At 38.2% G+C, this 14,714-nt stretch overlaps 1 protein-coding gene across 2 annotated transcripts in view; it reads right to left on the reverse strand.

The window, feature by feature from the left end:
- LOC134529281 (zinc finger protein rotund-like) overlaps window positions 1–14,714 on the reverse strand; it is a 368,803-nt gene that overhangs the window by 247,202 nt on the left and 106,887 nt on the right. The window lies entirely within an intron of this gene.

Consider the following 14,714-nt stretch of genomic DNA (forward strand, 5'->3'; position numbering starts at 1 on the left):
TACTAAAACAATATCAAACTATTACAAAGTTACTTTTTTCAGGCGATAAATATATGCTCTGAATAGCAAATATTATTGCTTAATTTTTTAAAATAAATATGATTTTATGTTTGGAAAATCATTTTAACCAAACATTACGAATAAAAACATTAAATAATTAAAACTACTGATGATTCGTTTATGCAATATTCTTACAAAAACAAGTCAATGTAAACAATGAGAGATTTTCCTTAAAATATTATTTAAGGTTAGAAACTGATTTTTAAAATAAATTATATATAACACAAAATAATTATTTAATTATTATTATGTTCGTCAATAGAAACTACGAGTATAATAATATAACTGAATATTATATAGCCTAATGCCGTTTCTGTAGCCTGTTAATAGAGATTTTGGCGTGACTTCTTGCAAACATTTTTTTCTTATCCTTATTATTAGTAAGATGGCAAGCCAAAATAGCAAAATTGGTTTTCATTGTTTACTTTTAATATAAATTTGCTAAAATATTTTTTTTACAAGTGCAAATGTTTGCGTAGTTATCCGCAGGAAATTTTTTATTGTGAGTCTGAAATAATGAATTCTCAAAACGTCGTTTCATACAGTTTAATCAAGTGATAGTAAACATATCTCGAGAAAAATAACAAATATATATTCTTTTTAACATCCACACCAGTTTAATGTGAAACTAAATTTAAGAGTTCTGTTTTATTTATCACTTTTCAAAAAAATTGGTATTGGAATTTTGTATTTTATGACATAATTATATGAGACAGAAAATAAATTTCATTATGACGATGTATATAACAACCATTAATTCGCGTGTTAATTTAGTTGTATGATGACTATTATTTCTTATCAAATGATAGCTGTGTAAATAACTATTCATCCTTTGGAATGGGTTGCTAAAATCAGGCTAATACTTCTTACCGGCTAAGGTTCGTGGTAGAGTTATAAAAGTAAAGTAGCGAATAGTAGTATATTATAGTTTATCCTGGGACAGGATGCAGGGTAAGGCAACTGAGAAGTCGGACGCCATCTAGAATTCTGACGTAACGGCGGCCATCTTGGAAAACCTACTTTGATCTTGACCTCGGTGGCCATATTGTACCTGCCATTTTGTTTTCTGCCATCTCAGATTACGCTATTTTGAAATCTAGAACATTCCACCATCTTGGAATCGAATAGCCCATTCCCTTGCGTTGCACTTTTCATTACAGTCGCTATCTTGAAAATGTATACTTTTCATTAGAAAAAATTGGGAAAATTTTTAAAATTTATAAATAATTTCATTAATAATTTTTTTATTAAAAGCACTCTTGCCATTTTAAAAATCGTCCACCATATTGAGTTACGTATTTTTTGAGCTAGAAAATCAGGAAATATTTTAAAAATTCATAAAAAGAATACTTAATAAAATTTTAATTAAAAATGCACTTACATCATGGAGTTCTCGGTTCAAACCCGGCGAGGTCAATCGACTAAAATTGGCGATGTATACTTCCTCCACGGAAGCCGCCGGAAGACTGACCTCCCACCACTAATACAAAGGCAGATATTACATCAGAAAGTATGATGTAATGGCAGACATCTTGTTTTCATCTGCTGGATCCCACTGCCGACATACTGTTTTCGTCTGGTAGAGGATGCTGCCACCATGTCAGTTTAATTTTTCACCCATTAGAGTGCAAGAATCATTTATTGCCAGTTCGCCTGCAATCTTAAAATTTGGCCGCCAAAACAAAAACTGTTTTTGCTAGCCTGTGGAATTCTCCTGAGTTCTGCAAGGATAGAGTTATACCACAAGCCAGATTTTATTTATTTAATTATTTTTTACTCACTGATCTTGATTTAGGAAAACGTGTGATCGTTTTCTCCGTATGCTCTTGATTATTCCTGTAAATATTTTTATGGTTGTCTTCGTGTGCTTCTGATTATACCTGACAAATTTGTTTGTTTTTCTCCATATGCTCCAGGTTATTCCTGAGAAAATTATCTCTTAATGAAATTGTTTTATTTAATGAGACATGTAATTATATTCACAGTTAGGGGAGAGCAGGGTAAAGTGGCCAGGGCGGGCAAAGTGGCCATCGGCTGTTACTCCGCTGGTGAGTGCTGAAGTCTGGTGGCGAGGATGTGAAACATTTGTAAGAGACGCCATTAGTGTTCTGAGAGCACCCGGCCTGTTTGCAGTGAAAGTTATTTGATTTATTAATGTTTTACGGTTTTTATTATTTCTGATGTGAGGTAAGTGATAATTACTGTTGGTCATGTGTAAATGCTTAGTAATGCCATAATTATTTAATATAGCCTAGCGAAAAAAGCAAGTTTTATACTTTAAAACCACATATTAATAACTGTAGATGATGTCTTAGTTTTTTTTCCCCGCTAGTTTTTGTGTAATGGCGTCTCAGAGGGCAAAGTGGCCAGGTGGCTGGCCACTTTGCCCGACTACATGGCCATTTTACCCGACCGTATGTTAACTTTGCCCGAACTGTATACTTAGCTCTATTTATGTATTACTAAATGATAAAAGACTCTATTGAACATTTTAATTCTTTTAATCTGCACTATAAATGTTTAACGTGTATGGCATTGTGTGTGTGTTGTTTTCGTGTAGGCTACGACCTTACACCAAACTTTGTCAGCAGGAGAGGCTTGGCTGATAAAATGGCAGTATCTCTAGGACGGCTCACATTTCAGCGCAGGTGGCCGAAAATGTTATCACGTGATTTAGTGGCTGGATGCAAACAGATATTTTCACCCAATGGTTTGACCATTTTTTGCACCATACCAAGCCGACTATTGAAGACCCAGTCCTTCTGATTCTTGATGGACATGTGACTCACACAAAAAACATAGATTTTATAGAAAAAGCCAGAAAAAAACCACACAACTGTCGTATGTCTACCGCCACATTGCAGCCATAAATTTCAACCATTGGACGTCTCGTTTATGGTTCCTTTCAACACGTTTTATGTGCAAGCAATTGAGAAGTTTCTCCGTAACAACCCTGGGAGAGTTGTTACTCAGATCCAAGTAAGTAAGCTGCTTGGAGAAGCATTTTACGTACAGCTTTCCCAGCTACATCTATTAATGGATTTCGGAAATGTGGAATTGTTGCGCTGGACCCTAACATATTTTCCGACTCAGATTTTTTCACTGCAGAACCCACGGATATTTCATTGGCCAACGTTAATCCTGTAGAAGTTGGCAGTAACGATGATGCAATGTCTGATGGCGGTGAAGAAATAGCTCAAGGAAAAGATGTAACAGTGGGTGGTGTAGTTGATACAGCTGCTGGTAGTGAAGGTACGATGACTGACGGTGAATGTACAGCTGTTGATGGTGAAGATACAGGTGATACTGGTGAAGGTACAGCTGCTGGAGGTGAATACAAAGTTGATGGCGGTGAAGATACAATTACTGGAGGTGAAGATGTAGAAGCTGGCTGTGAAGATGGATCAACTAAGAGTGGAAAGTCCAAAAACATTAGAAAATGTCTATATAAGAGTCCAGTGACGGGTTCTGAACCAAGCACATCATTTTCAAAATCTCCTAGAGATATAATACCTTTGCCAAAATCCAACATCACCAAACGCAAAAATTACCGTAAGAAAGGTAAAGCAGCGATTCTTACTTCGAGTCCATACAAGAGAGAACTTTTGGAGGAGAAGTCTATAAGGGAAGGCCAAAATAACAAAAAGAGAACCAAAACAAGCAACAAAAGTCAAAACAAAACATTTACAAATCTCAAACCCAAAAAAAAAAAAATAGAATTGAAATGATGAAAAAACCTGCCAAAAGTAGGCGAATCCTTTTCAACGAAGAGGACGAAGGTTAGAGCGATGACGCTGACTGCTAATATTGTGAAGAAGCATATTCAAACTCAAAAACAAATGAAGAGTGTATTAGGTGTTCCGGATGTCACCGCTGGACTCACGAAGAGTGTGCTTGCTGCGAAGAGGAAAATGGTGACATTTTATGTGAACGCTGTAGCCACTAAACTGTTTAAGTTATATTTGAAAGGTTAGGTTTTCAATTTTAATTGGTTCTTGTTTAAGTAAAGTCAAGACATTTTATTTGAAGGCACTTAAACTTTAGCACTCTGTTTGTTAACATAGTGTAAATATAATTGATTTTTTTAAAGATGTTTTGTTGGGTTTTTAGTTCGTAATTTTATTTAATTTAGATATTGTGAAAACCTTTAAATATTTTAGTCTATCTCCTGAACTTGCTAACAAATTGTATATACACACCTTGGTTTTATATTTATTATTATAATGAGTTGTGTTAATGTTTTACCCGACATATGGGGCAAAGTGGCTATTTGGTACAATTAATTTTAAAATTTAATAAAAAAATAATGGTTTGCAAGACATAATGAAATTAATATTTTTTTCATTGTACGAAAACTATATTATATGAAGGGATATTTTATATTTCAATTTGATTTACAGTATAAAATTTATGTATCGTTTTATCTTAGGATGGCCACTTTATCCTGCTCTTCCCTACATTTAATTAGTATATTTAGGTTTTTTGATTAGTTATTAAAATATTTTTATCAGATGGAATTCAAACATAATTATAATTACTCTAGCAAATAATATACCTTAAGATGGCTGAGAATCACTATCATGCAGACGAACTTCCTTCTATTTGATGTCTAGCGATCGTAAGTGAGCATCCCGCATCCCACATGAAAAATAAATAATATTTACCTAAACACAAAAATTGGCGACATATGCTGCTAAGAATAGTAACTACTTGCGACAAGTTTCTTGTATGAGATAAATTAACTCTTGCTAAAGAAATATTAAAAATTATATTTAAGTAATTGTTCCAATTTAAAACTCTCGGTATAAAACTAACATTAGTCGCAAAAGCTAATATGGATCCTGGTTCGTTGCCTGCAGTTGTATCAAAAGGACACCACAGTAGATACTGAGCAAGGAATTAGTTCTGAGAAGGAATGCTAACCTTCACGAAAAGAATGATTATGTTAAAAACCCACTATGCAAAATATTAAGCTGTGATCGGTGTAGCAGGTTTTTTTTACACGAACTGATAGTTAAAAAAGACTCGGTAGAACTTGTAATGCCTAGCCCACTTACGATATAGAGGACATCGATAAAGCCATTACTCTATGGAAGAGTGTGCTTTATGATGTAAATAATTTTCTCTGTCTTGAACATGATCTTGACCAAGAACTTTACTTGGAGGATGCTGACGGCTGTCTTCTACGATGATGGTGACAGTTACCTTGAGATTGACGATAAAACAGAAACATTCGGGGATCTTAAAAATTCAATAACAAACATTCCAGGAAGATAATGCCAACAGAAAATATTGATTACAAAATGCAATATTTAAAATTTTTGGAACTATGTTTTGAGACAGTAAGGTGATTTTAAAAGTAGTTTTTATGCTGATGTCAAATAAGATTGAACCTTTCCTGTATCACGTAAGGTTTCTATACAAATCAATTTTGAGTAATTTTTTTTAAGGGGCAGTAATACACCCCTGGCCTGAACAAGCGTTTTCGGATGCTAAATTCCGAATAACTTATTTAATTCTTTGTTTATAATGACGATTGTGGAACATATTTGAGATAATAATGTAAATTAATTATTAAAACTGAAACCATTAAAAAATATTACGTTGCAAGAGAGAAAATAGCTAAGAACTTAAATTAAGTTATTTTTCACCAATTTTCTCTTTTGTAATATAGAATTTTTGAATGGTTTCACTTTTAATAATTCATTTACATTATTATCTAAATTATTTGCTACAATATTAATTATAAACGAAGTATTAGATAAGTTATGCCCTATTTAGCACCCTAAAATACTTGTTCAGACCAGGGGGTAAATAAAACCCCTTAAGTTAAAAATTGGACGACTGTTTCGAAAACATAACGGTATCTGACAATTATCTTTGAAAGATTTGTGCAATGGGAGTGCATGGCTTGATGTAGGCTTTTGGACATACGCCATTGCTTAGCACATGTATGTCTGCAGAAGAAAACTACAAAAAAACACAAATGACAAAAAACACAAATTAAGCAAAAATTGCTGTTGTCACGATTTAACGCCACACAATATTCCACAACAGGAAAATGGTCAACAAACAAGGAAAAAACTAAGAAAAATGGACTAACAGAACGAAAAACCCCCACAAATGATGACAGCACAAAAATTCCGAACCCAAAAAAATTCAACACAACAGTTGAAACGAGACAAAAAACACAGCAAAACGAAAAGACGAAACAAACACAATAGTTTTCCAAAAAAAAAGAGAAACGAAAAAACCAAAAAAAAACCCACAAATGATGACAGCACAAAAAATATTGAACCCAAAAAATTCAGCACAACAGTCAAAACGAGACAAAAACACGACCAAACGAAAAGACGAAACAAACACAACAGTTTTCTAAAACAGAAACAAGCGACGTTTCGGGAACTGCTATCTGCTCCCGTCCTCAGGCAGAGACGCACATGGTACGGAAACACAGGTGCGACTGAGAAGGGGCTGGAAAAATGAGGGTATTTATCAGAAAATGGACTACATCTTGCTCAGCCAATGGCAGACAAGCTGACTCCTCATTGGCTGTGCACCATGGAGTTAAAGCAGATTGGTTATTGTAGGTTGAGTATTGGCTATTGTTTTGTGCTGCAGGGATGTTTCTCTCTTAATCAAAGGGATCCACATATTTTTTAATTCAATGCTCTGCTAGCTGAAAATACGGAATGACTAGAGAAAAAATAAGACGCCTGGGAAACAAATATGGACTCAAAACAGCTTTCCGTTCTAAATCTACTATTAAAAGCATTGTTACAAAGGTGAAACCAGCCACAGAAAAATTACAAACCCACAACTGTGTGTACCAGATCCCCTGTGAATGTGGCCACGTGTACATAGGTGAAACTGGCAGAGCTCTATCCACCCGAATCAAAGAACACAGAAACAACTGCAAGAAGGGTGAAACCCTAAAATCCAGACTTGCTGAACATACATGGGAAAATAGCCACACAATTCTCTGGGAAGACTCCACACCACTCATACAGGAACCCGATAAAATAAAAAGGAAAATCAAAGAATCTACTTTCATTATTAGCAATAAAAATATTTTCAGCCAGCAGAGCATTGAATTAAAAAATATGTGGATCCCTTTGATTAAGAGAGAAACATCCCTGCAACACAAAACAATAGCCAATACTCAACCTACAATAACCAATCCGCTTTAACTCCATGGTGCACAGCCAATGAGGAGTCAGCTTTTCTGCCATTGGCTGAGCAAGATGTAGTCCATTTTCTGATAAATACCCTCATTTTTCCAGCCCCTTCTTAGCAGGGGACTTAAACAGCAAACACACTGACTGGGGCTGCACACAAACAAACGCCAACGGGAACATTCTACACGGCCACGCGGCAGCGGGAAACTACATCATTCTTGCGCCTGACTCCCCGACATGCTATCCAGTAAGTGGTGGCACTCCAGAAATTTTAGACATAGCCCTAACAAACATACCAAACGCTCAGCTAAATACAGAAACATTAGATGAACTAAACTCCGATCACTTACCGGTGCTAATACAAATAACTTTTAATGCTACATCCAACATACAACTCTTTAATAATAACCTAAAAATCACAGATTGGGACGGGTTTAAGGAAGAACTTATAGACACCCTAAATCAGCCCCCCGAAATAAATTCACCTGAGGAAATAAATCCACACGTAAAACTTTTCACGGACACAGTCAAAAATGCCATTAAAAAACACTCTCGCTTTGAAACAAAAAGGCAGTTCACTCGAACACACTACCCTGATCTGGATTATTACATTTCTCTTAGGCGGCAAGCCAGGAACAGAGCACAGATACTCCGCACACCAGAAGCCAGAAACGAATACAACAGACTAAATAATCTCGTACAGCGCAAATTAAAACAGGAAAAAATAAATCAATTCGGAAACTTAATAAACGAAGTAGCCACAAAACCGCAGGGAATGTGGAAACTATCTCGCAGGCTCCGCGGTAACAAAAAATATATTTCAACTCCCGCTATTATAACAGCCACCGGGGCTAAATACATCGCAGAGGACAAGGCCAACGCAGTCGCAGACCTTCTAGAAAAACAATTCTCCCCGAACACAGACGTAAATGACAGAAATTTCACTTTAACAACAACACAGGCGATAAATAACTTTCTACAAACAGGCACGCAATCTGTCCCTGAATCAATAACATTAAGGGAACTTTTAAAGCTAATTAAAGCCAGTCCGAACAACAAATCAGGCGGCACGGACGCAATAAACTACGAAACACTTAAAAAACTCCCTCTAGAGGCACTTGAATATTTACTGGCGATATTCAACGCTATACTAACACATAAAACTTACCCCGACTCCTGGAAACTAGCAAAAATATTCACAATACCTAAACCAGGGAAAAACCCAGCCATTCCAGAAAACAGGCGACCCATAAGCCTTTTAAGCAGCATGAGTAAAATTTTTGAAAAAGCATTACTCTCGCGCCTTCAAGCACACGCAGAGGAACACAACGTGATTCCAGACATTCAGTTTGGTTTCAGGAAAGGTCATTCAACAATCCACCCCTTAATAAAAATCATAGAAGCTGCTACCGACGGATTTAATAACACGTCTAAAGCTTACACTGTGATGACAATGCTCGACGCAGAAAAAGCTTTCAACAAAGTCTGGATTCCGGGCCTTATTCAAAAATTCATAAACTTTAACTTCCCCGACATATATATTTACCTGGTGGCCCACTATTTATGGCGTCGTAATTTTTATGTTGCTCTGGACGGGGCTAAATCGACTACTCGCGAACTTACAGCTGGGGTGCCGCAGGGCTCCCCTCTCTCTCCTTTCTTCTATAATATTTACACAGCCGACATACCGCATGAAAACGCCTACGTACAGATGTATGCGGACGATACAGCTATAATTAAACAATCCGGAAACTTAAAATATGCCATGGTTTGCGTCCAACGACAGCTGACAACACTTGAGCAATTCTACACTCGGTGGCGAATTAAAATAAAAGCAGCAAAATCAACCACGCTTGTAATATCAAAACGTAGAGGCAGACCAGACAGGGAGCTAGAAATTTTTCATCAACCTATTCATAATGTTACACAGGCAAAATATCTAGGACTCACGCTAGACAGAACACTACTATGGGGAAAACACATCGCTCGAGCAACAAACATTGCAACAGGATCCTTAAGAAGCCTGTACCCAATGTTAAAAGCACCTTATTTACCACGCAGGAAAAAACTCCAACTTTACACTCAAATTGTACGCCCGCAGTTGCTATATGGATGCGAGGTCTGGGGCTATGCTGCAAATCACCATATAAATCGAGTAGATGTATTTGGTTCGTATGGGGGCACCTGTGGGTGGTGGGGGATTCGGGGATTACGCAGCTTTCTGCGACCATGCACGCACGAAAAAGTGTCCTGTTAGGTTCGTCAACCATGTACGCACGAAAAAATGTCCCGTTACAGTAGTTGGAAATAGGGGGTTCAAGCACAGGCGCAGGAGCCAGGAGCCCGCCATCTTGGATGACGTCATCGGCGGCCATCTTGGATGACGTCATCATGACCTTTGACCTTGACCTTTGACCTTGCTAATCTATGCTAATCTATGCTAATCTATGCCAATCTATGCCAATCTACGCTAATCTATGCCAATCTATGCCAATTCGTATGCCAATCTATGCCAATTCGTATGCCAATCTATGCTAATCCATATGTTAATCCATGCTAATCCATATGTTAATCCATGCTAATCCATGCTAATCCATCCGCCATTTTATATTTCTAGAAATTTCCACCAACTTCGAATCGTGACGTCACCGTTGCACTTTTCGTCACGGCCGCCATCTTGGATTCGAATTTTTTTTTCGAACTTTTGAAATTCGATGTAATCATCAGCCGCCATCTTTTTTCGTCTGCTGGTGGCCGCCATCTTGTTTTCGTCTGCTGGTGGCCGCCATCTTGTTTTCGTCTGCTGGAGGCAGCCATCTTGTGACGTCATATAGTTCTGTTGGTCGCCACCAGATAGCAGCAGGGATTATTTTATTTTAACTAAAATATTTTCAGTGCCGAGGCTGGGATTCGATCCATGGGACGTGAAAACGTCCAGGATGTCGTGGTTACGAGGCGGACACCTTGACCACTAGACCACGAGACCAATTGGGATATGGTGGAATAAATAATCTATATATGCCACGTACTGACGTCAAGTTTTATGATAAAAGGGGGGAGGGTGTCTTTGCCTTCCCAAATGCATGAAATTCAAATTATTATTATACCATCGCCATCTTTAATTCTAGCACAGACTACCAGATGGCGCCAAATTCAAAATATTAGTTAGGGAGTCGGCAGGCAGGTGTCGCATGCCGCCATCTTGGTTCTCAAGTTGGCTGGTAGATGTCGCTAGTATCGCGCGCCAAATTCAAAAATTAGTTGCCAGAGGCGCCGCCATCTTGGTTCTCAAGTTGGCTGGTAGATGTCGCTAGTATCGCGCGCCAAATTCAAAATTAGTTGCCAGAGGCGCCGCCATCTTGGTTCTCAAGTTGGCTGGTAGATGTCGCTAGTATCGCGCGCCAAATTCAAAATTAGTTGCCAGAGGTGCCGCCATCTTGGTTCTCAAGTTGGCTGGTAGATGTCGCTAGTATCGCGCGCCAAATTCAAAATTAGTTGCCAGAGGCGCCGCCATCTTGGTTCTCAAGTTGGTTGGTAGATGGCGCCACCGTCGCCATATTTTAGTTAATATAATCGATACCAGATGACGCCACCGTCGCCATTTTTAGTTCCTAGTGTTGCTACCAGAGTGCCACCGCCGCCATCTTTAATTCTTAAAGTTACCGCCGGAGTGCACCACCGACACCATCTTTAATTCTTAAAGTTACTGCCGGATGACGCCAAGTGTTATGTAGTCAGTCTAGACAAGTCGGGATAAGTTTGGAACCTGTAGCCATATTATTATTAATTAATAATGTATGTTTATTAAATATGATAGAGTATTTATAAAATATTGGTGTTGTGTAGAGTCTCTCTCTCTTCTTCTCGTAGTGGCGGAAGACATCTCGAAGGTAGTGTTACAATTTATGTATTAAAGCAATCACTCTAGCTGAGGAGGTTAATAACTTATAGTTACAATTCAATAATAGCGGCAATTAAATGTTTTGAAATTAAAGCAAACAACGTAAATGTTAAACACATATTTATTTAAATCTTATTACAAACAGCAAGGGGTAAGAACAATCGATGATTTAAAAGAAGTAAATAACGAGTAATAAAAGTACATAATATTCACACACTACACATCATAGTGACAAAGGCAACATTAACTCGAGACCCAATTATACATAGTAGTATGGATGGTCGAATAGCCAGAATTTTAAGTAGCTGAACATTACAATGGGCGCAATGGAATTTTCCATACATTTTTATACATTTATCCAGGCGGTTTCCATAAGTCTTTTAAAAGTTTGTTCAAGCTAGGACAGTTTCTTTCATTATGTAAATCAACAATGTTGGCACTGCACAGTTCACTCAAGATAAATTTTTGTTTGTCTCCTAGAACGTACACTAAATATCCTTCTTCAGGGTTGATGATGTCACATAACACTGATGAGATTTGGTCAAAGCTCACTTCACCTTCGTTCCACGAGAGTCCATGCACTTCATAAGTCAGTTTACGATTCTCGCTTTGCGACAGCCTGTCTAGTTCGGACCAGTCACATGGCGGTTTGAATATGTATTCGTAGGTCCTTAATACATCACCGTCCACGATGAACATTGGTGCAAGTTGCTTAACCACATACCCCTTTTGTGATGTGAGGCACTGAATGTTGCAGAGAAATAATGTCATTTTTGCCAGTACTCACGATAACTGATGTGTGAAGCTGTGCTAGCTCTGCAAGGCTGATGCTAGTTCTACAGGTATGACTGCAAGGCTGCAGTGCTGATGTTGTCTCTAGGATGCTGAATGTCAGACTGGTTGTAACAACCTTTGGTGTCGTAGTACACACAAATTTATAATTCGTCTTCATCACTATCCCCCAAGCCACTATCCGTTCCTTCATCCACATCTTCGTTCGCCTCTTGCGCTTCCTTTGCGGCCTCGATGCAGGTCATAACAGCCTGATATAAATAGGTAATAAATTCCTCTTCCTCAGGGAACTCAGCGAGAATGTTGAGGGTGGAGGATGTAAGGTGGTAATGTATATCATTAAAGTCCATACCTATGTAGCGACGTACTACCTCCATTACAAATTCCCGAACATCGTCCATCGTAACACTGTTTAAATTACAATCGCAAACACTCTCCGCGTAAACACTGGTGGAAGCCATGTTGACTGGAGCTTGGTCAAAAGCAGAATGAATTCTATACCTACCACGTTAGCATGGAGATGTTGTCAGAGCCCCCCCACACCACTGGGCGGCAGTTACGGTGACCCCGGAACTCGCTCGAAATATCCTGCACAACACATTCCAAAAACATGACGTAGCCTATGGTTGACGGCACAAACACCCTGAGTGGCTCTGTGTGTTTCCTCCTGCCCGAACACGCGCTGCTGTGAAAGCCTCTTCCCGAGCACAGACGTCACTCCCGCAGCAGACAAAACAGGCGTATGCTACAGGAGCTAGAACAATTGAATAACCAAATATATTTAGACTACCCAACTACATAAATGACATGAGATAATTTCTGTGCGATAATCGTACTTTAAATAATGCAATGTATGTATAAACAATAATCATGACTAAGTACTTGAAAAAAAAAATATGTAAATGAGGTGTTATTCACCTTTAGCGCTTCTCGATTTCTGTATCTGCTACCCACGAATTAAATTGAGACGGGAAACCCCACCATTTCACAAAAGGCCGGCCATTTCTTCGTTTGAGAACTTTTTCCACCAAATATAAGTCCGGATACATCGTAGGCTGGATCTCTCCAGCATAGAAGCCACCACGAATAGGCTTGTGGTCCAAGTCTTCGAGGTAGTAGGTCCTGGGTTTCGATTCACGAACATGTGTCACACGGAAAAGTTCAGAACTCCAATTCATCGTGAAACCTTTCTCAAAGACACCTTTCTGCTTGGAGATTCTCACAATGTCACCAACATTAGCTTTATGCTTGCGTGTATCTTTCTTCTTCGTGTTGGTGAATACAGTCCCAAGCAGACGATCATCCTTTACATCTGTCGATGGTACATCCTCCATCGAGTACGACGTTAAAGTCGGTAAAGATGCCATCGAAGTCTCAAGAACAGGCAGTTACGCGACTTATGCACCAGAAGAAACAAACTAGGTGATCCGTACACCGTCGACGGCAGTAACAAATTGAGCGTCCTGCTGTCTAGGACTCGTTTTTATACATTAACTGGTTTGAATAATACGCTAGTCAAATCAAGAACAATTTACTAAAATACTAGAGTCAAAACAACATTAAAAAAATAGAAGTACCATCAACAAAAAAGGCAGCAAATTTGGAAGCACCGACTACGAAAAGGCAGCACATTTGGAAGCACAGACTACGAAAAGGCAGCACAATAGGAAGCACCGACTACGAAAAAACAGCACATTTGGAAGCACCGACAACGAAAAGGCAGCACATTTGGAAGCACCGACTACGAAAAGGCAGCACATTTGTAAACACCATCAACAAAAAGGAAGCACAATCGGAAGCACATTCATAGAAAAGGAAGCACAATCGGAAGCACAATCACAAAAAGGAAGCACATTTGGAAGCACAATCACAAAAAGGAAGCACATTTGGAAGCACAATCCACAAAAAGGAAGCACATTTGGAAGCACATTCAACGAAAAAGGAAGCACAATCATAGAAACAACGCACAATCGGAAGCACAATCAACAAAAAGGAAGCACAATCGGAAGCACATTCATAGAAAAGGAAGCACAATCGGAAGCACAATCACAAAAAGGAAGCACATTTGGAAGCACAATCACAAAAAGGAAGCACATTTGGAAGCACAATCCACAAAAAGGAAGCACATTTGGAAGCACATTCAACGAAAAAGGAAGCACAATCATAGAAACAACGCACAATCGGAAGCACAATCAACAAAAAGGAAGCACATTTTGGAAGCACCATCAACAAAAAGGAAGCACATTTTGGAAGCACCATCAAAAAGGCAGCACATTTTGGAAGCACAATAAAAAAAGGCAGCACATTTGGAAGCACCATCAACAAAAAGAAGGAAGCACATTTTGGAAGCACCATCAAAAGGCAGCACATTTGGTAACACAAGTTACGAGAACTAAGTCTTAGTTAGAAATCAGAATGCAAGAAATAAAAACATTAAATTTTTACTTTTTAATATTTAATTTATTTCTTAAGATTATACAAATAGAAGTAAAATAAGCCATTATTGTATGTAGCCAGCTTTCCTCAGTTCTTCGAGTATGAAGGATATTTCTTTTATGCACGAATAGTTTCCTGCACAAAGCGAGCCATGTAGAAGTCTTAGCTGGTCAACCAATATGTTTGGATCTTTCCAAGATGTGTAATCAATCTCTTCTACCACCATTTCACTTGCTTGTTTATTATAAATACTTTTAATATCACAATCGTCCCAGTGATCATAATAAGCGTTATCAGATTTATTTATTATAACACATCGTTTCCATCGTTTCGGTCTCAGGACACCG

Source organism: Bacillus rossius, chromosome 2 (genome assembly GCF_032445375.1).
Source record: "Bacillus rossius redtenbacheri isolate Brsri chromosome 2, Brsri_v3, whole genome shotgun sequence".
Classification (NCBI taxonomy): Eukaryota; Metazoa; Arthropoda; class Insecta; order Phasmatodea; family Bacillidae; genus Bacillus; species Bacillus rossius.